This window comes from Aythya fuligula, chromosome 1 (genome assembly GCF_009819795.1).
Source record: "Aythya fuligula isolate bAytFul2 chromosome 1, bAytFul2.pri, whole genome shotgun sequence".
NCBI lineage: Eukaryota > Metazoa > Chordata > Aves > Anseriformes > Anatidae > Aythya > Aythya fuligula.
In genome coordinates, this window is record NC_045559.1 from 191,539,014 (window position 1) to 191,561,257 (window position 22,244).

At 37.7% G+C, this 22,244-nt stretch overlaps 1 long non-coding RNA gene across 2 annotated transcripts in view; it reads left to right on the forward strand.

The window, feature by feature from the left end:
• The window catches only part of LOC116495145, a 35,662-nt gene extending 17,190 nt beyond the window's left edge, over positions 1-18,472 (forward strand). The window contains exons 1-4 of one of the 2 annotated variants that reach the window (XR_004253927.1): positions 766-817; positions 15,088-15,286; positions 16,102-16,149; positions 16,857-18,472. This is a non-coding gene — a long non-coding RNA (uncharacterized LOC116495145). Of the gene's footprint in view, positions 1-765; positions 818-15,087; positions 15,287-16,101; positions 16,150-16,856 lie in introns of those variants that run through there. The other variant, XR_004253926.1, reaches the window with a different exon arrangement.
• The last annotated feature ends 3,772 nt before the right edge of the window (positions 18,473-22,244 follow it).

Consider the following 22,244-nt stretch of genomic DNA (forward strand, 5'->3'; position numbering starts at 1 on the left):
TGGACTGACTGCAGCCCCCATTCCCCTGTGCTGCTCGAGAGGGGCAGCGGGGAGAGGGTGGATGGTGGGGGAAGGTGTTTTTAATTCACTTTTAATTCTCAGTGCTCTAGTCTGTTAGAAGTAACCAATAAATTACATTAATCTTGCTACACTGAGTCTGGTGTGCCCATGACAATTACTGGCGAGTGTTCTCTTTGTCCTTATCTCAACTCTTGAGCCCTTTTCCATTGTTTTTTCCTACTGGCCTTCTGAGGAAGGGAAGTGAGAGAGCAGTGTGGTGGTATGAAGGTGTGACTTCATACCACCATAGGTGTGACTTGAAGGTGTACTGGTGGTACAGGTGTGACTTTTCAGAGTTTCACAGCACACAAAATTTAATCTATACTCTCTGTGCAGACTGAGAAAATTATTAGGTCTGATGTCCATTTCAAGTATACATTGAGTGATGAATCGTTAATCCAGCACATCTAGGCACTAGGTGGAATTGTTGCTGCAATAATTTCTATTTTACTGGCTTCCCAGATGCCAGTTTGTGGATGCAGTTTGAGTTCTTATAACTAGTCTATCTGTCAAGACTACCTCTTTTTTTTTTTTTTTTTTTTTCTCAGTAGAAGACATTAAACTACTTGTTCCATAGACTACTTGTTCCATAGACTGCTAAACTAACAAAGGAGCACTGTAACATTCAGAAGTTACATCGTGTCTTTCTTGTTTTTTGTTTTTTGAGATCCTTTTGTCTGTCCTGGAGCCTCTCCTACTACAGCCTTCTCCGATGGGCTCTCAAAAACCATTCCTTCACTGGGACTCAACAGAAGAGGTATAGATCATCTCATCACTCTGGAGCAGATGAAACACATATCCAACATGAAATATAAATCCCTTACCAAGCAAATTAATGGAAATGGGGAAAAGGGAGGTGGACGGAGAAAAGGGAAGGGAAGGGAAAAACAACAGCAAATACTGTTGTTGAATATGTTACAGTATAAAATCAGTGTCAGCAACTGTTGCACAGATTCCTCAGAGACTGAACTGGGGTGAATAATCTTTTTTTCAACATTCATCATTGCAGAGCATTGGTTGCTGGATGATCCTGAGTAAACCTTGGGCTTAATTGACAAGAAAAGCACAATAATATCACATTATCTGTTCCTCACTGAATGTGTTAGTGCTATAGTACAGCCAGAAATCTACTGCTGTCATGTTAAGCCAAAGCCATTAAATATAGTGTTTCCAGATGGTTACAAGGGGGACAAACTCCTCTCTTACCTCCTTTAGCATAAAGCAATACTAATAGTAGGCACTATTTGTGTAAACATTGGAGACATCATTTTTTTCATGATTCTGCTGTAGGAGTCATGGCAACCAGCTATTACTAAAATGATGCTTTTATTTTGGCTGTTCTCAGAGAAAATGAATTTTGGCAACATAAGGTGCTATACACATAAGTTTGAGATACTGTGATTAAATAAAAGTCATCATAATCACTTCAACTGCATTGAAATAACAGGAGGAAAAAAATAAATAAAATTTGTCATATGGGAAAAAAGTCTATAGGGAAAAATTATTTTCAGACTTCTCACAGGGCACAATCAACACTAAAAAGCAAAAAAAAATTAAAAACTATTTAAAAAAATCGCTTGAGAACATGCTTTCAAATTAAATTATTCAAATTCCTTTCATAATGAAAGTCTCGTAAAATTGAAATGCATTCATCTCTTCTAGTAGTATTCCACAAAGATTTCTTCTCGACTGATGAAATAGACTTTGCCTCGAAGGACTGTCACATTAACAATCTCATGCATTCTTTTTATGGGAACATGCTGCAGAAACAGTCAAACAGAAGAGTTCTGTTGTCTGTGGAGATTTAGTTAACATACACAGGGATTTAATAAGGACTTGCCAACATGAGTCCATACTAAGATAAATCAATTTAAGAAAATAAGTAATTATTTGGAAATGAGGAAACTCATGAAGGCTTAATCTTTTGTGCTCTGTTTTACTTGGAGTACAAGTACATTCATTACACAACCTCTATGTTTTGGTCTGCAGAGTTGCAGAGGATGTTGTGCTGGTTCACACAGTTTTCTTCCATGTCCCCTCACTGGTGGATCTGAGTTCAAGCAGATTTTCTCTTTATATAGGCAGAAGTCCCTCCTTTGGTGATGCATAGCAGTTCAGATTATTAATAGACAGCTAGTGAAATTCTCCCTTTGCCTTCTGTTTTGTGAGACTGTAGAAATGCAAGCACCATACCTCTTTAGCTCTTCTATTATTTAGTCAGTGTTGTTTAAGATGTGGACCACAATGACTAGGACCAAAAATCTTTAATAACATCCTAGTACTACTTTATCTCATGCTGGACTTCATACACTGGCAACAAAAGCACTCACATACTCACATGGCATGATTTCATTTTCCTGGAAGCAGGGCACTAACACTGTGGAAAACTGTAATATTTTGTTTGCACACTGCACCTGCACAGTTTGTTAATTTAATTATTTAAGAGGAAAGTAACTACATTATTTAATTTCAGGCTGCAGACTTGAAGCCTTTAGGCTACAGACACTTCATTGACATGCTAAATTAGGAAACTATGAGAGAAAGCAGCCCCCCACCTCAAGCATGAAGCTTCAGCTGAAATTTTAAATGGACCTTGGCAGATTGGCTCTTCCTCTAGAAGAGGCATTTACTCCTGTCTGTTCACAGTTAGACAGCTTGCTCATTTATTTCAGAAGGACTGCTTCAGTGGGTGACTGATAATTTAAGGCTGCAAGCTTGGCTGACTGGATTCCAGCTTAGGATCCTGACTGGGACACTTCAGTTCAGTGAATAAATCTCAGACTGTGACATTAGTACCTCTTCCTTTTTTCCTTCCTTATATTTTTTGAGTATGTGACTTTTTTTTAATTTATATTCTGCTTAAAGCTCTTTTTTTTTTCTTTATTTAAACCTTGTAATCTGCTATTCCTCTTTTCCCATTTTTCTTTTTTTCTTAAATCTCACCTTGCCCTTTTGTGTAATGTCATGTGGCTTTTATTTCTTCTTGGATACAGTAGTTTTATTTGAGCTGCTTTATCAGTGGTATAAAATTCGTGCTTGCACAGTATTTTCAATCTTCATCTACCATAGGAAAATTGCTTAATGAATCTCCACAACTTACCTATAAGGTAAGGCTACCAAATGTTATTACTGCATTATTATTATTATTATTTTTAATTTTACTCACTCAAAAGGCCAATATGTAAAACAGGGACAAAACAACCCTCCTTATCATATTTAGCTTTTTTTTTTTTTTTTTTTTTTATTTTACTTCATCATTAATGTTATTTTGTCTCCTCTTTTTCTTTAACCTTATTTAAATCTTTATCTCTACTTTAATTCTATTTACCTTCTGGTTATCACACACAGAAGTGACTGTTAGGGAGTTATTTTGATCGATTTAATATGACTAGCTCCATAGCTGCATGCTATCTGTTATTATCGATAGCCATTAAACTACATTTACTTGGTTAGAATTATTGTGTTTCAGAAATTGTTGTTATTCTTTTATATGTATCAAAAGCACCTCTTCTTTTATTTCCATTTAAAATACTGTTTCTTTTATCTTTTTCAACTTTTATGCCACCTTTTGAGCAAAGCTTTTATAAATTGAGTTTGAAGTATCTCCTCAGAACTCTGCTATTAGTCATACAATGGAGTCATCCCTGCTTTTTTTTTTTTTTTTTTTTTAAAGGAACAGAGCAATATTGCTTCACAGTTGTACATGATATACAATTCCTATGACAAATAAAACCACACTACAGCACCATGGACCTTTAATGTTCTGTTTTGCTTCCTTTTGGATGAGCCAGGAAAAGGACATAACCCAGTGTTTTCAACAGTCACATTGATAAAGGCAGCCAGAAGACACATGCAACTTATTAGGAACATCACACTGCAGAGAGTATTCTTCACATTGTGCTTTTGGGGGTAAGGAAGTCAAGTCATATTCATTCCTTATTTGCCAGAAATAAGAGTAGGAATCTCTACTGTTGATTCTTTCAAAAAAAAAGATGTGATAATTAAAGTTCTATTCACATTTTAATAATAAACAAAATCTAAAGTAGTTGGATTGTGTAGGTCTGCAATTATGTAATTTCACACATAAATTAAATTGTCTTATTACTTATATTTTCTACTATGCTAATACTAGTATAAATGGACAAGATAAAGTCTAATCCAAGGGTTAATCTGGAGTCTAAGGGTCTAAGAAAAAAAAAAAAATGGGCAAAGAAACTGAAGCAAAAGAAGTGAAAGAAGTGAAGTGACTTATAACATACAGGTCAGCAAGCACCTCTGATTTCAGCAGAAATTTTCATGTCACAGACTGGTAAGTTCTTGTTATAGCTAAGGCTGTCTAGGGGAATTCAGTCAATTTGCATTTGAGATTATTTCCAAACCAGATGATTTTTCTGCACACTGTGTTTTGGAATCATGTTTGGGCACACGTAGACTTAGGCACATCACATTGTCTGGACAAATGCTTGTGTGTGTGTGTGTATCCATGTGCATGCATATTCTAGTTCTGTTTCTGCCTTCTTAAACTCCTTGTTTATGGTTTTGGGTAAAGAATTTTGTCTAAAGAGAAAAACAAATTAAAAAGCTCCCCAGGCACCTTCTACAAATGCACACTTTTGAGTCAAATTATTGTAGGCGTTGATGAAATGATTTCTACAGAAAGTCTGTGTTCAAAACACTTGGATTTTTCTCCAGAACATCCCATGTGTTCACTAGAGGTTGTTCTTGAGTATCAGCTGGCCCCAGACGCAGCTGCATTTGTGGCCAGTTAGTACAGTTAACTGCTTCCTTCAGGGGCTCCCCAGCTGCGTTCCTGTGCTGCAGCTTGCTGTTTCTGAGTTCTCTCACTATTAATGCAGCCACACCAATTTCTCCTCCTTCATCTTCTGCCCTGCCAAGACAAGTACTTTATGACATTGACCATACATTCTTCTGCTAGTGATGTCTCACAAATTTTACAAATACATCAGTTACAAATTGTTCAGATTCTATGTTGAGGGACACAGAAGAGTCTTTAAGAGAGTCTGCAGCTTGTAGTGAAGCAAAACACCATCTGGAATAAATGATATACTTGCCTACACAAGCCCACTCTACTTGCTTCTACCTCGCTGTAGAACTTCAGCATCTATATCTCAGACGTATTTATTCCACCTACTATCCGTGGGACTATCTCACTTAACTTTAGCTACCTAGAAGTCAGACATCTGGTCTAAGCTGGCAGGTTGAGTTCCCTTTATATTCAGCAGAGAGTGACAGGCCCTCTGGATGAGGGTGGGATGGAGAGGAGTTTCTGCAAAGATCCACTCTGATGCACAGAATTACCCTGAACGCCTAGCTTAGGCTCAATACCTGCAGTAGAGGATGCCATGCACTACTGCTTTCTAAAACATTTTTTAGGTAGAACTACTGGTTTCCTTTCCGTATATATAAGTGAGCACAAAAATGAGATTTACTATAAAGGTGGCAGAAATATCTCTGCTAAATAATATGTGCAACCATTTTTCATTTGTTTTCAAAACTATTGTGGAACAGTGACTTGAGGAAGAAATAATATGAGAAAAATAATAGGAGAAAAAATGTTTTCAAAACTCTTACCTGGGGTCTTTTTCTGACTGTATAGACCATTTCCTCATAGGGCAATTCAAGCCAAGTGGGAACAATTCAGAAGGAATGTGGCATGTTCCCTGCTTAGCACATGCATGACTATCCTGTTGTTACCAACAGCATGATTCCCATTTGCCAGCCTTTGCTTTAAATCTTCATTGTTTACTTGCTGAGGCAAAATATTCCATTAAAAAAGTTCTTCTAAGAAAAAAGAAACATCACTGAGAATTTTCTCTGGCATCTGTGAGGTTTGGCTTCCAAGTGGGAGCAGAATGCACAGACTTCATTGCAACATCACTCAAGGGCAGAAGGCAATCAAGTAACACAGTGAGGGCTATCAGCCATGTGAATCTCACTGGGTTATATTCCCTAAAACGGAAATCTTAGATCTTCTTAACAAGTGCTAAAGAAAGAGCTAATTAGGAAATATTATCTTTTAACTATTCAAATTTCTCTGAACACAAAGTCTATCTATTAAAAGATCAAAGGGTTGCATTCTTTTCCCTCACTGTATGCTAACTTTATTGGGCGTATTAACTATGTATGTGCAGTTGCTTCTTTTATTATTATTATTTTTCCATTATTATATATTGTCATCTTTTCCTCTCTGCTTGTGAGATAACTTGTTTTATTTCAGTCATTTTCTTTCTGGGCAATCGTTTGTAAACAATAAGAGTTAGGATCACTCTTAGGTGAGTACACTGCATTTTTCTCCTGGTCAGAAAATAATGAGAAATTATTCTATCTTCCACATTAAATAAAGGCATTTGCAGAATAATCCAGAGAACACCATTCACACAAACAACCAAGAAGGCTTCTTCTTTTCAGTATGATCATTATCTATTGGTCTGAAGGTGGTGAGAAAGAGACTCCACACCCTATATCTCTGGGCAGCTTTTTACTAGTGGGATAGCTTAGGCATGGAAGGTCCGCTGGAGGAAATCTGGGACCCACCAACCAATGTCCAGGCTGGAGCTGTCACAGGGTCAAGGTCCCCTGCAGAAAGGGGGTCTCTGCTGGAACTTGGCTCTGAACCTGCCCCAGCTATCTTCACCAACATCAAAGACTGCCAGAACCAAGGGTAGCTTGCAGGGTTCCAGCAGAGAAGCACAGTGATGCTGAAAGTGTCACTTGGCTCTTATAAAGCCACCTTCTGTCAGGGCTTCATACATGGGGAGTTTCCATTAATTTCAATGGCAACGTCTTCAACTTTTGGTGCTGCAGAACAGGAGAATATCTGAATACACTACAACACTACCCGTGATGTATTGTGTAGTGCACTGAAATGTAATTACACCAAAGAATTCTGAGGAATTTAACAACACAAACGGCAAACTATGTAATGAAGGTATATTATAGATCTTTGTTTTCACACACACAGCCACAGTCAGGCCTTCTGATGAATTTTTTGAAATCAACAAAAACTGACAAAATACAAGAGCTTCATTCATACGCTTGCAAGCATATTATTTTAGAATATCTTTGTTGGATTTTTTGTACCTGTGCATTTTGGCTGATCTGCTCATGAGCCAGAAGACATGAAAAAAAAGAGTCTTATACTTTGGAAAATGTCCATCAATGAAAAGAAAGAAATAATGACAGGCTGGTTCTCTCATGATAAATCTCCTTCTGATGGCATTGTCTAGCAAAAGTTCTGCAAATCCAAACATATTTTGATTAACATAGCAGATAGGGTCAGAAAACAAACAAACAAACAAGCAAAGAAAATAATCAAACAACCAACCAATAAATAAAAAAATAAATAAAGGAGAAATAAGGATCGATTCAAATTACTTTTTCTGTATTACGTAGCTAAATCCAAATATCAGAAACTTAATAAATAATCACAATAAAATTAAAATCTAAGACAGCATTTCTCTGTGCTACTGCTGCTGCTGAATAATTTGCTTTCCTAGTGAGATATTTTGGGTAGTTTTCAATTTAAGGAGAGGCTGTAAACACAGCTAATAAAAAGCTCAAAGTTACAAAGTAAGAAGATTCCAAAAACAATTAATAAGGATTTAAAATTTAACTGCAAGTTAATACACTTATGTACAATATCATTTTAATGCTTATTATTATTATTATTATTATTAAAATAAAAATTCAGCTACAGTGGGCTATTTAGAATAGGGGCTATTCATTTCTTTATATGTTACTTTTTTATTTTATTTTCGTACAGCTCTATTTTTTATCCTTAACAATAGGAAATATATTTCAACATTTAAATATTAAGATTTTTTATTTAAATATTAAATAATAGTGTTCCTCCTGTGATTATTAAACTATTTTAAAAGATTATTTAAAATAAATAAATAAATAGTTTCTATCTGGTTTAAGACCAGTTTAAAATGTTGACAGAAATCGTAAAGATTTAATATTTATGTTACATGTTTAATTCTTAATGCCAAAAATTCCTTTTTGGATTGTTAAGCTAGTTTAAGAGGAGGATTAATGTGGAATACTTGAATTTAAAATATCAAAATTTCATGTTAATTATGAAGTGGTATGCCATACATTCAAACACAAAGTCTAAGAGCAAAAATTCAGAAAATTACTTGAAACATCATTACCTTTGTCAAACTGCCTGGAGCAGAATATGGACACTTAAGAATAGTCCCTTGTTTAAATTCAAAAAGAATTTGTAGCAGTTCAGAAATTTAAAGATTATTGGGGATTATTACTCTGCCACGATAAATAGTGTTTGCTTACGAACCACCACTAATATTTTCCTTCAGGTCTTTGAATTCATTTTGAGAGACATGCCATTGAAAGAGATCTAATCATAACCTGTAGACATTGAAGAGCAGAGGACTGTCCCTATGGCTGATAAACCTCACCATTGAAATATGTTTATTTCTATCACTGGGGCTACCAAAAAAAAAATCAGACTCTGTTTATGTGAATACTCCTGAAAGGGATAACATAAGCTTCACTGGCCCCAGTAAGACAGGATAACTATGTGCTGTTAATGAAACAGTATTTGCACATAGTGCAAAGGACAGCCCCAAAAAGAGCTGAGCTGCTCAGCCCATAAAGGGCTGTAGCTGGCATTATGCTGAGCTCTTCACTGTGCTCCCCCTGCTCCAAGGGATGGATATCACACTGGCTCTGGATGCTTCTGAAATATCTATTTCAAAGAGACAGTGTTAATTCTGCACAGGAAAAAAAAAAAAAAAAAAAAAAAAAATAATAATAATAATAATAATTGTTCGGCAGAGACTAATCACTAAACATACTTGTGAGTGCTCATTAGTGAGTGCTCCAGTGTCTCATTTTCACCATTGAATCTTTATACATCTATTTTCTGTTTTAAACTTGGTATTACCTATCTGCCAGCTTTTAACATAAGGAATCACCCAAGTTCCAAATATTATTATAATATTGCATATGTAAAGGAATTTGTAAAAGAAGATTTATAACTAGGCCAATGAAGTTAAGGTTTGGTTATATTTGCGCTACTGTATTTTAAATGAAATGGTAAAATAAAGTAGTAGGAAAAAGGAAAGAAAGAAAAAGAGGAGAGGAGAGGAGAGGAGAGGAGAGGAGAGGAGAGGAGAGGAGAGGAGAGGAGAGGAGAGGAGAGGAGAGGAGAGGAGAGGAGAGGAGAGGAGAGGAGAGGAGAGGAGAGGAGAGGAGAGGAGAGGAGAGGAGAGGAGAGGAGAGGAGAGGAGAGGAGAGGAGAGGAGAGGAGAGGAGAGGAGAGGAGAGGAGAGGAGAGGAGGAAGGAAGGAAGGAAGGAAGAGAGAGAGAGAGAGAGAGAAAGAAAGAAAAAGAGAAAGAAAGAAAGAAAGAAAGAAAGAAAGAAAGAAAGAAAGAAAGAAAGAAAGAAAGAAAGAAAGAAAGAAAGAAAGAAAGAAAGAAAGAAAGAAAGAAAGAAATTACTAGTAAAGCTAATTGTACAAAATTAATAATAGTCTGCATATCACTGCAACAGTGATAACCTGTATTTGACATATTCCCTGATTGAGCTGAACTAAGGCTCGCAAGTGTCTGGAAGAACTCATTACAAAAATATCAACCCCTGCTTCAAGCCACAAAGCTTGTTCATGTCATAGCAGAGAAGAGAAGAGGAATCCAGATGTTTAATTAGAAGTACAGCTTACCTCTACAGAGACACCACAAGCTGCATATACTGACTGGCTAAAAGCCAGTTACATCTTATGGGCCCTTTTCAATAGTGATATTCCCTTCAGATTTAAAGCCATAAACGCTCTGGAATTGTGGCATGGGAAGAGTGCACACACTGCAAACTTGTTGCACTGCAAGGAATCTGACAATCTCATGAAATGTGATGGCATTCATGGAAGGTCTGCTGGAGGATGCAGCCTCAGGGGTGACCCCTTTCGAGCCCCCTCTTCCTGCAAGGACACAGCATCTGGAGTGAGTGCAGCGCTGCTGTGAATCACATTCCACCTTTACCTCAGGCCTGGTGAGCTACATAGAGAAATACACTGGCTAGGCTTAGGCAGGTACAAAAATATCTTATATTTATCTGTGCTTTCTTGCTTTCTTGTGTTTCTCAAGCAAATAAAAACATCATCTCAAAACATTTAGGACTGGCCTACACACTGTGAATTTTCTACTTGTGTAGCTTAGATATTTAAAGCATGTAAAGGCAATCTTTACAGAAAAAATTCATAAAGAGATAATGGGTTGGAATATTTTTGCCTGGTTTCTAAGGAAATGAAGCTGATACAGTCTCTCTTCCTATTAATTCTCCCACAGTCCCCATAACTTCTGAAGCTGTCAGCCAACATCAACCACATTTGACAGGTACAGATGTCTCACATTTAAGAACACAACAAATGTACTCCCAGCTCACACAATTGCACATCTAGCCACTGGAATTCTGCCTTAGTCAGTGGAAGTGGGAGAGGCTGTTTAGGGAGAGCACAAATACCCCTTTCCACAATAATGCACTATTGTAGATGCATCATCCTTGCCTGTACCTTGTAGCAATTTATAAATAAACTTTTGCACATTTTGTGAAAACCAGCAGGAGGGCAGAAGAGAGACACACAAATCAGTGCCTCCTCTAGCATGCTTCTGTGCAATTTAATGTGATTGAACCTCCCTAGCAGCACTTAGTCAGTGTGTCTGTACTGAAAGCCATCTAGCACATGTGTGTTTTGAATCAGGTCAAAGCTAGCAGAGCAGTGAAAGGCAACTAAAAGGAGGGCAGCTGGTGGACAAAAGCCACAGGAAAGTCCTACCACCCTGGGAATAACTTGTCATGTCTGTTTATTTTTGCTTCTTATGTTCCTTATAATATATATTAATTGCTTTTTCTGTGTTGTTAGTATTCAGTGTTTGAGGCATTTTTTCCCTATTAGAAGAAGCCGATGATAAAATTTATTTATTTATATACATATTTATTTTATGTGGTTTGGTTTATTTGTCTGCACAACCTGACTGTTTCTTTGGATACACTGACAGATAGGGGTAACAGCCTCTCTTCTCACAGCACTAAGCCTCTTCTTCCAGACACAGGAGGAAGGAGTTTTCCTTCTTAAATTCCTGTCAGGGCAACTTAGTGCATTTTCTCTTTGGTTTTTCAATTTTCAGCTGTATCTGTCTCGTCTGCAGCTGTAACCTTTCCCTGGTCATCTTCTGAACTTCTGACTGGTACATCTTCTGACTTTGCTCATTGTTGAGCAAATTCAGTTGTTTAACTGTCTTAATTTTGTGAGCTCTCATGAATAAAGAAAATCTTTATTCAAACCCTGTTTTATGTTCCAAAACAAGCCTGCTTGTAGACACCTACTTTCTCCAAGACAACATCACTCAAAGATTTGATGCATTTGTTTCACTTTCTAACAGAGCTGAGCAGAACATCCATAGTAAGTGCAAAATACCTTTCTAACTAGGTGGGGGTGAACCCCTTAAAAAACAATCCAGTTTGCAGCAAGTAATACCCTCCCCTCAATATTAAAAAGAAAGAGAACAAAAGCCAGAACAAAATGCAATATATGTTTTGTAAAGTGCCTTCTAACTCATTTATCTGAACACTTACTCTCACTGAGCAAGGAGAAAATTAAAACCAATGACTAAAATCAGTGAGTATTTGTAACTTAGTTGTGAGATGATGCACAGAATGAAGTAGATGAGAATCATCTTGAAACTTTATCAACAGGGGAAATACTTGATATGAAGAATGACAGTAGAGGTCTAATGACAGAAAATAATATTGAAAATAATATTAGTAGAATCCCCTCTCAGGAGTTATGTTATAGTCTTTATTCCTTTATGGAGCAGAAAAAAAAAAAAAAAAAGAGAGAGAGAGAGAGAGAGAAAGAGAGAAAGAGAAAGAGAGAAAGAGAGAAAGAGAGAAAGGAAGGAAGGAAGGAAGGAAGGAAGGAAGGAAGGAAGGAAGGAAGGAAGGAAGGAAGGAAGGAAGGAAGGAAGGAAGGAAGGAAGGAAGGAAAAGAAAGAAAGGAAGGAAAGGAAAGGAAAGGAAAGGAAAGGAAAGGAAAGGAAAGGAAAGGAAAGGAAAGGAAAGGAAAGGAAAGGAAAGGAAAGGAAAGGAAAGGAAAGGAAAGGAAAGGAAAGGAAAGGAAAGGAAAGGAAAGGAAAGGAAAGGAAAGGAAAGGAAAGGAAAGGAAAGGAAAGGAAAGGAAAGGAAAGGAAAGGAAAGGAAAGGAAAGGAAAGGAAAGGAAAGGAAAGGAAGAAGATGGATGTAAAGAGAGTAGGTGAAATGGCAGAAAACATGGAAATTGTACATTATAGAACGTTTCCACAACACTAAAGGGATGCTGTGGGTGTGGGTATTTCAACTTCTCTCATTAGTGATCTTCTGTGCCTTTATTCCCATATGTATCAGGGTATTTTTTTAAGGAATGGCTTAGAAATATCTTGTACTTGCAGAATAAATGGGAAGACATCACTACATTTTCAAAAGGACTCCTGCCTTGGGTTCCATCATTCTTTTGGTTAAGAGGAAGGAAAAACAGGGATTTGTGATCTGAATATCAAAAATTGGAGTTGTCAGCTGGAGTGACCCATGACATTGTCCATAACAGCTGATGAGGGTGGATACAATAGCTGATGAACACAGACAGAGGTGCTCCCTTTGAATGTAAATCAGGCCTGTGTCATAGATGTGCACCTACAACTCATCTTGCTTCTCAGCTGGCCTGTGATATGCTTTCCATACAGTCAGATACTGCCTGTCCTCCTAAGTTTTCCTTCCATGTCCTCTGCCTGGCCCAGGAAAGGGGGGTGGAAAGGGCTATACCATCCATAGATTTACCACAATTTGTGCTGACACCTGAGCAAACTCTGACCTCAGAGAGAAATAGCTCAAATCTCATCCAGGAGCAGTGCTTCTGCCTGTTTTCCAACTGTTTGAAAATATTGGTTGCATATATGTGGCAGTACGTTGGCAAGACCAAAGTTTTCAACAGGTTATTAATTAAACAGCAATTACTTATGTAAATAAGAGAGTACAGAATTTGTGAGTTGTTGTATCTGCCATTTAAAAATGTCACCTAAAATTTGGTACTTGAAATCCCTCCCCAAGGGTACAGCTGAGTCCCCTGGTGTTTTTGATGAACACACAGTGTAATTGATTAGAAGAACACTTCCTTGTTTCCTGCCAAGAGCCTTTTTTCCTTAAATGATATGCACCAATTACCAGGTCAAGTCAACACTTGCTTTGACTGAACCTATGAATCTGTATTACATTAAGCCAGTACAGCATTTTTTATCTACAGCTACCTTCAGAGCTGATCAGAAGTGTGGACTGGTCAGGTGAGAGTGATGCAGTAGTTCTGTGTCATTCCTCTCAATTACTGTGGGAATGGGTCCTGTGTGCTCAGTGGCCAAAGCTCCCCCCCCCCCCCCCCCCCCCCCTTTTTTTTTTCTAGGTGCAATTTAGGTTGATTAAGCACTGTGAGGACCAAAATGTCATGAAGTTCATTGGTTTAAATAATTATCTCCCTATGGATAGCAGCTATGAGAGGTGATGGTGGAGCATTGAAAGTGCTAATTCCTTGCTGTTAACACTTCTGTTTCTTTATTTTGCCTGTAATACTAGAGCACCGAAGAGTTCTGGCCAGAGTTGGATAGCTATCTTAAAGCCTGGGAACTGCTTATGAGCTATTTCCTGGGCAATGGAAATCTCTTTCTACCTGGACTGAAATAGGTCTTTCCCTTCTACAATAGCATAAGGACTGAGCTTCTTTCTCAGGCTTTCAATGAGATTCATGAGGCTTTGAAACAATTGGGACTTATAAGTAAAATGAAGGGCATCAGTTTACTTTTTTATTTATTTTTTTAATAATTATTTTTTATATTTTTTTTACAAGGTCTGGGGAAAGTTCTAGTTGTACCTCAATAGAAAAACACAATAGTATTTTGACATGTCAATGGCAGTTAGATATGTAAATAGATGTGTAGTTATGTGCCAGCTATAAATAAATGTCTTCCATCCATCAAGTAAGCGTACAAGCATACTGTCACTGAAAAAAATACACATTGCATTAATGTAATCTCTGATGAAATAATGTTTTTCCATCTGTCACAATTTTTACCATAATAAATGGGAACTGTATGCAAGCTTTATTTTAATGTATGATTTAACACAAGGCCTTTTACATCATAAGTTCTTTGTAAAAACAATCTTTCAGTGAAATATTGACCATTTATTTCAATGTGTAAGCATTAATAATATCTGCACCTTCTTTCAGTAAAACTGAGGGAGCGTTTGCTCTAACTTTTATGGCAAAAACTGGCACAGCACCAAACGAGCCTCATCTTCATGCTTCTGGGAGGCCCAATTGGTATCATAGAGTCATGAAATCATAGAATATCTTGAGGTGGAAGGGACACATACAGATCAATGAGTTTAACTCCTGGCATTACACAGGTCTACACAGAAATTCAGATCATGGAAAATTCATGAGGTTCAGTCACCATGACTTCCCTTGGAAGAGCAATGAAGGGATGTGGGGAGCAAAGAGATTTCTTTCTTTGGTCAGTCTGGGTAGGACATAAAATGGAAGGACAGGCTGTAATGGTATGCAAAGTCTTCTATTCCTTCTCAGTGCTGTTCTGAGGAGTAGATTCCCCCCTCCTGCCTCTACAGCAGTATCTTAATGTGTTAAAACAATTGCCAGTTTGGTGTCTTTAACCACGAGCTAAATCTTAATTAAATACCAAATGTTTCCTCAGTTCTATTGTTCAAAAACTATCCAGGAACTGTGGTAGATTTCTCATGGTTAAGCTGTCTTCTCTACGTTACAGGATAGTACTCGGTGTATACCGTCCTGCTGCAGGGCTGGTGCGTCTCACAGGAGAGTTACACCAGGAATTGACTTTATCTCTTATCTTGTAGACTTTGATGAATGAAATGGATTAATTTCCAATAATATTCTGCTATTTGTTTTTATTGTTCAATATCTTCATCAATGACCTGGACAAAGGAATAGAGTCCCCCCCCCTCAACAAATACGCGAATGATACAAAGCTGGAAGGAGTGACTGACACACCAGAAAGCTGTGCTGCCATTCAGCGAGACCTGGACAGGCTGGAGAGCTGGACAGAGAGGAACCTGATGAGATTCAAAAACAGCAAGTGTAGAGTCTTGCACCTGGGGAGGAATAATCACACACATCAGTAGAGGTTAGTCATACAGACGTTGTGCACACACTCTATAAGTAACATATTGAAGTAGTGAATGGGACTAGTCCTAGGACAGAGTCCTCTTGTAGACCCCAGGATTCCCAGGAAAATGAGCCATAGATAGCTCATTACAATGCTCAGTACAATGACATGTAATATCACAGTTGTAGGGAGGATGAGAGCAATGGTTCAACAACAGCTATAAAAATAAATAAATAAATAAAACATGGTAGAGCAACAAGCCACAGAAGGCTTTAATGATAAATAGCTTTTATTTAACCATAAGAAGCATATGTGATAGACAGACTTACTATTTGGGAAGTTGAATTTTTAAGGGGTGGGATACAAAGAAAATTATGATTGATGGGTTATCTCAAATTACAATGGCTTCAGTTTTGATATTTTGTTGCTCTTAGTACTAGAAACACTTTACAAGATGCAGTCACCATCTCAGTGGATGGATAACAAACTTCCTTAGCTACTAAATATTTGTATTTTTAATTGCTGAACAGAAAAGTTAAGTTTCTGCAGATTCTGATCTTGGTTAGTATGGGTTAAATCTAATGTAACTTTACTGAAGTCTTTTATTTATGGTGCTGTAACACAGTATGAACTATGACCTCTGTACTGGTAAAATCAAGTTTCATCTGAAAACTTGTTGCCAAGTATTGCATGGGAAACATTCCAAAATCACTAGTCTTTGTAACATTACTGCCACTTCATATACTGCCACAAATCATATCTATGCCTCACACATGCAAAACAGCCCTAAATAAGCTAACATAACTAACATTTTTATTTTTTATTTTTTTTAGGCAGAAAATTTGTAATAGAAAGGAACTGCAGAAACAGAACAGTTGCTGGTAAGTTTAAACAGTAATATAATTCCATAGTTACCATTTTTCATCAAACTCATTCAATGTTACTTGGACTGAAGCTGCACTGTCTTGATTTAAAAAGTCATTTGTTAAAAATTTTTGAATCAAGTATTTTTCTTTAGTTTATCTAATTACAGTTATTGAGAAACTGGGTAATAATACAACATGGTGCACTCACTAAGCCTAGAAACCTAGGCTTACACTTAGATGCACAGATGCATAAATTGACAATAAACATACACCAGGTTTAGGGAATGAATGTAAGTTTTTAGTCTTGTTGGCAAAGTGACTAATCTGAAAGCAGCATGCCAGCTTTATATGTGTGCTGTATATACCCTCTAGTGCATACAGAGTATATGCTAACTGTACTTCTCACTGCTTAAAATGGTCAAGATTGTGGCAGATCATAAAACTGGGCAATGCAGCTTGCAAACAGCAAGTGGGTCACTGCATATTTCCAGCTCTCCCTCTGGAGAATTTCCATCTGCCTGCTTGGCTCCCTGCCACCTCCTGCCCAGGAGCAGAAGAGCCAGGAGGGCTATTGCAAAAGGTGGAAAGAGCTCCAACTTCTGCTCCCATGAGCCTATTCTTACAGAAGAATAAAATAAACTTTTTTTAAAAAAAAAAAAAAAAAAAAAAAAAAAAAAGGATAGAGATAAAACATCAAACAAAACAGCTTAACTCCTTTCTAGCAGCACCCTGCAAAGAAGCACAGGATGGAGACCCCCATGAAGGAAGCAGGAGGAGCAACCAGAACCACAACTGATGTGAGGATGAAGGACTGAGCGAAGGGAGAAGATGGAGTACAGGCACAGAGGAAACATTGTTGTGGGTTGACAAGATAGGTAAATGCAGTGGTGGATGTTACCATACATTTTTTTCAGGCTACTTTAGACACTGGGTTATATGTGTACACACCCAGCTTCCCTATCCCCAATTTCTCCCCAGTGCAGTACATAGGTACTCCCATTAAGAGCTGTGGGAAGTAGATGTTTTTCCTGTGATTGTAATCAAGGCAGCTGAACACCTTCCTCTTCAAAAGTTGTATGAATTTAAGTTTCCTATTTGGTCTCTTCAGCTTTTCTTCTGGCTCCTGTGCAATGTTCCACTTAATCTGATTTTCTGTCTTAGTGATTTTTGTTGATGTTATATTTAACATTAGGACTATTACTTATGATTTAGTCATCATAGCCATGGTTAAAAACTGGCTGTCCTAGGCATATTATGCAATAACAGTATCTGGAGCTTAATATTCAGGTATCCCTGTAATGATCTTATGGGATGAATTATGCCCTGAGTTAATTAAATTACTTTTCTGTCAACAAGTAAAAAGTCTGTCTCTCCATCTAGAGTACCTAGGACCATTGTTTTCTACTGGCAGATGAGGCAGCTTGATGCACTGCCTTCAGCAGGATGTGACAGATCCCTCAGTATATTCCTCAACTGCAGCTCCTAAAGGATCCCTTGTAATATGCTGGATGCTTTTGTATATCTGTTGCTGCAGGATATTAGAATTTACATCACTCTTGGTATAATGGAAGCAAAGTTAGTTCAAGAAGACTGACTTCAAGCAAATCATTCTGAAAACTCAGGAGGCTGCTCAGGTGTTTTGTTATCTGCTATCTGAAGTCTTGTACTGACAAGGTTGCATTTAGATTCTTTCTACTGTCACTTCTGTAGATGGCACATGGTATAAATAAAATTAGCCTCAATTAACCCTCTTTAGAATATATCTTGAGACTTTTAACATTGTTCCAAAATTGCCTGAAAACACATTACATATATGCTAAGTAAAGATGTAGTGCAACAAATAATTTGAATATTTCATAAAGTACATGTAAGTTGATGTTTTATTTAGATCTTGGTTATCACACAAAATAAAAATGCTTTTATTTAGAGGGATTCTCTGCTAGGCAGGTATGTCAGCTGAAACCAGTCATTTAACAACATTTTTAAAGCAAATACAGTGCTCCTTCTGTCTGTGTTTAACTATATATGCAAATATGCATATGTGTGTGTGGCTGAAACCATAGCTGTGTTTTTCTGTGATTGTGAGTTTTAAAATCCTGCCATCTATTTTGCTTCTGTGATGTCACTTCAGGGACATTTTATACTTTCAGTAAACATTGCCTTGAGGTTTTTGAAAATATACTGCTTCTTTAAACCAAGACAGAACAGATGGAAACTTCATTGCTTAAACAAATGGCTACAATTTTCTTCAGGGCACAAAACAGTATCATGAACTTGACCGAGAGCTTAGGAAGCTTCCAGAAGCTTTTAATCTTTCTTTACTGGAAAGAGGACTGAATTAAACATTTTTGTTCAAGAAATGGTTACAGAAATCTCTTTGTTCCTTTTCTCCCTTTCCCCTCCCCATTTTTTTATTTTTTTTTTGTTGTTGTTGTTCCTGCTTTGTAGCAAAGCACTAGCATTCCTGATTCCAACAATCTTTTGGATTAAATTGTTATGAGAGAGATTTTACATGACAATACATTTTCTTGTTAGCTGTTGAAATTTCAGTGTAGGCCCAACAGCCTAGACATTTTTCAGCAGACTTCACATTGCTTAGAAAGTTACCAACACTTGCAGTTTAGTTTGATGAAAAAGTGCTGTGATGTTATGATATGATCTGTCAAAAACTGTTGCATTTGTTTGCCTCCTTGAAAAGATGCATAGAACTAACTCATGTCTATCCTAAACAAGGCAGAAGCAGGACTATCATTTTCCCATAATGTACATTAATGTAAATTAATCCTCTAAGTCAGGGTCTTTATTGATCTTGATTCAGAACATGCTTGTATTTTTGTGGAAGAGAGAGGTAGAATAATCCTAGTGCTTTTGTGGCTGTTTTAATTTAAACTGCACTGATAAAACACATCTATAATAAGGTCTGTTGTAGGAGTTCCCAGCCCTGACAGTTATCTGTAAATTAATGGGAGTAGTATACTTGCTTGTTTGGAAAAGTATGTACAATAGCCTAGAGCAGATAACAGAAGTCACATCTGCTGGAGGATATTTGCAAAATGTATAGACGAAGGTAAGCCTTTGTTATGAGCTGCTTATTCTGGCAACACAATTGTCATGCAACTAAGCATATGCAAGAATAAAGCACGCAGTTCAATTAGAAAAATAGCCTTAATATACTTCTGGGAAGTAACCTTAATGAGACTAATTACCCATGGCCTAATCCTTGAGATGCTCTTTCTAGAACCGTGTATATAAACTTCATTTTGACAAAAGTCCAGTCTTGCATTCCTTGTATCCACAAAACATCTACACAAGGTCCGCACGGGATATGTTTTGTTGGCATTGCTTCAGCACCTGTAAGTAATGCAGGCATAGATGAGTCCTGAGCATCGTTCACATACAGCACATTGCCATAGTGAAATTAAAACTTGTCCAACAATGTTTGTTTGTGCTTTTTTGTTGTTGTTTGGTTGGTTTTGTTTGTTTGCTTGTTTCCCTCCATTAATAAGGTTTGAAGGTGGGAAGGGGGACATGGCAGCTGTATAATACCTGTGTTCAGATCTTGCTCACTTCCTGGAGCTGACAAAGCCAAAGCCAGCCAGCTCTGGTTCTGCTCATAAAATCAGGACTCACTGTAGTGCAAAAGTAGAGCATGATTCTGCAGGAAAGCAGTTAAACATCTAGACAGAAGGCAACAGTAAGGCACAAAGGAAAAAAAAAAAAAAAAAGGAGTAGAAAGTATTGGTGGAACAGTGTGGGCATGCGTGGTCTGGAGTCAACCTAACATGGTTGAAATCCAGTCAAAGATTTTTTTTGTAAGCATCTCTAATGAGGCTGGAAGAGGAACAGAAAAGAGGAGGCTGAAATGGGGCAGCTTTTTTTTAAAGGGAGCTGCTTGCAAGCATAAAAGACAAAATGGAGGAAAGTTAGTTTGTTTGGAAATGTAACAAGTGGGTAAGGGAGGCTGGTAGCATAAACCAGCTGGCAATGAAAATTTGACCTCCCAGGACTTATAGGATTAGGGATAGTGTCCGAAACGTTGTGAATGTGAAGATAAGTTACTTTTGTCTAATGCAGTAATGGTAAGCCAGTGAAAGGGCTATATAGCCAAATATCAGGTGTCCTGGCTTTAGCTGGGATAGAGTTAAATTTCTTCACAGTAGCTAGTATGGTGCTGTGGTTTGGATTTTTAATGAAAGCTGTTGATGACACAGTGATGTTTCAGTTGTTGCAGAGCAGCGCTCACACAGACCAAGGTCTGTTTTGCTCCTTGTGCTGCCCTGCCGGAGAGGTACCTGGGGGTGCACAGGAAGCTGGGAGGGGACACAGCCAGGAGCTGACCCAGACTGGCCAAAGGGATGTCCTTATACCACATGGCATCATGCTCAGAAATAACAGCTGAGGAAAGCAGAAGGAGGGCAAAGATGTTTAGAATTAGGTAATGTGTCTTCCTAAGAAACCGTTATGGATGATGAGCCCTGCTTTCCTGGAAGTAGCTGAACACCTGCCTGACGATGGGAGGTAGGGAATAAATTCCTTGCTTTGCTTTGCTTGCACGTGAAGCTTCTGCTTTACCTAGTAAACTGTCTGTGTCTCACCCACCACTGCTCACACTTGTACCTTTCCACTTCTATCCCCTCCATCCAGATGGGGAAAGTGGAAGTGAGTGAGTGAATGGCTGTGTGGTACTTAGCTGCTTAACAGGGTTAATCCACAATAAATTACTTAAGTGTAATGCAAGATAATGAAAGGGCTATATAGACAAATATCAGTCTAGTTGAATATTAGACTATCATTGCAAAAGCATTCTGCGTGGATAGGAAGGGGACAAACTTCATTTATTCAAGCAAGAGAAAAGGATGCTGCAAGAACTGTCATAAAATGGCTAAAATGAAGACAGGCTGAGGGAGTTGGGGTTGTTCAGCCTAGAGAAGAGAAGGCTCCAGGGAGACCTTATAGTGGCCTTCCAATACCTAAAGGGGCCCTACAGGAAAGCTGGAGAGGGACTCTTTGTCAGCAGGTGCAGTGATAGGACAAGGGGGCTTTAGACTAAAACTAAGTGTGGGTAGGTTTAGATTAGGTATAAGAAGAAATTCTACACTGTGAGGGTGGTGAGGCACTGGAACAGGATGCCCGAAGAAGTTGTGGATGCCCAGTTTCTGGTGGTGTTTAAGGCCATATTGAGCAACCTGGTCTAGTGGGAGGTGTTTCTGCCCATGGCTGGGGGGTGGAATTAGATGAACTTTAAGGTCCCTTCCAACCCAAACTGTTCTATGATAAAATGTTGTTAGTCTACATGAATTTTACCCTTGTAGATGAGCCATTATCCAGAAAGAAACTTGAGCAAATAACTGAGCATGTGTACAGATCTGCAGATAAGTCAGTCTATGACAGCACCTTTGCTATGATTCCAAGTGACAGGCAAGTTCATGATCTGCACAATGACCAAAAGAGCAGTAGGATAAAGATATGTTGGATAAAGACAAATACTGTGAGTTTAGCCATTTTTGAGCTTTAGGCTTTGGCTACTCTTCCAGTCAGACCTGAGAAAGGGGTCTGAGATTTTTATGTTGCTAGATTTATGCTTATTTATACTAGGTGATTATCTGGCTCATTAAGACATAAACTGGACAATGTAAACCTTTCCTTAGATGAACCTACATGTAAATTCTGTACCGCATGAACAACCACTCAATCCAAGTAAACCACATCAAAATATACTAATATACATACATGTGTATTATATACATTCTGTTATTGTGTATTGTATAGAAACATACTTGTGTGTGTATGTGTGACCATATAATGAATACTATATATTCTTCAGTGAAGGCTAGGCTATGCACAGCATCTTCAAAGATATCTCTGAACATTTCATTAAAATGCCCCACACAATTTATTTTACTTAATGGTTAGATTGACTCTAGTTTTTCTTGAAGTCAGTGTGGTCCCATTTCCAATCCTAGTTTAACTAATGGCTAATTGGGTAATCCTGAGTAATATACTTCTCTGCTTTTTGCCTCAATTTCCCTCAGTCTGTAGAAAGAGTATAATAATATTGACTTCACTTGTAGAAAGTTTTGAGAATAAATGAAAAACGCTTTATAAGATGT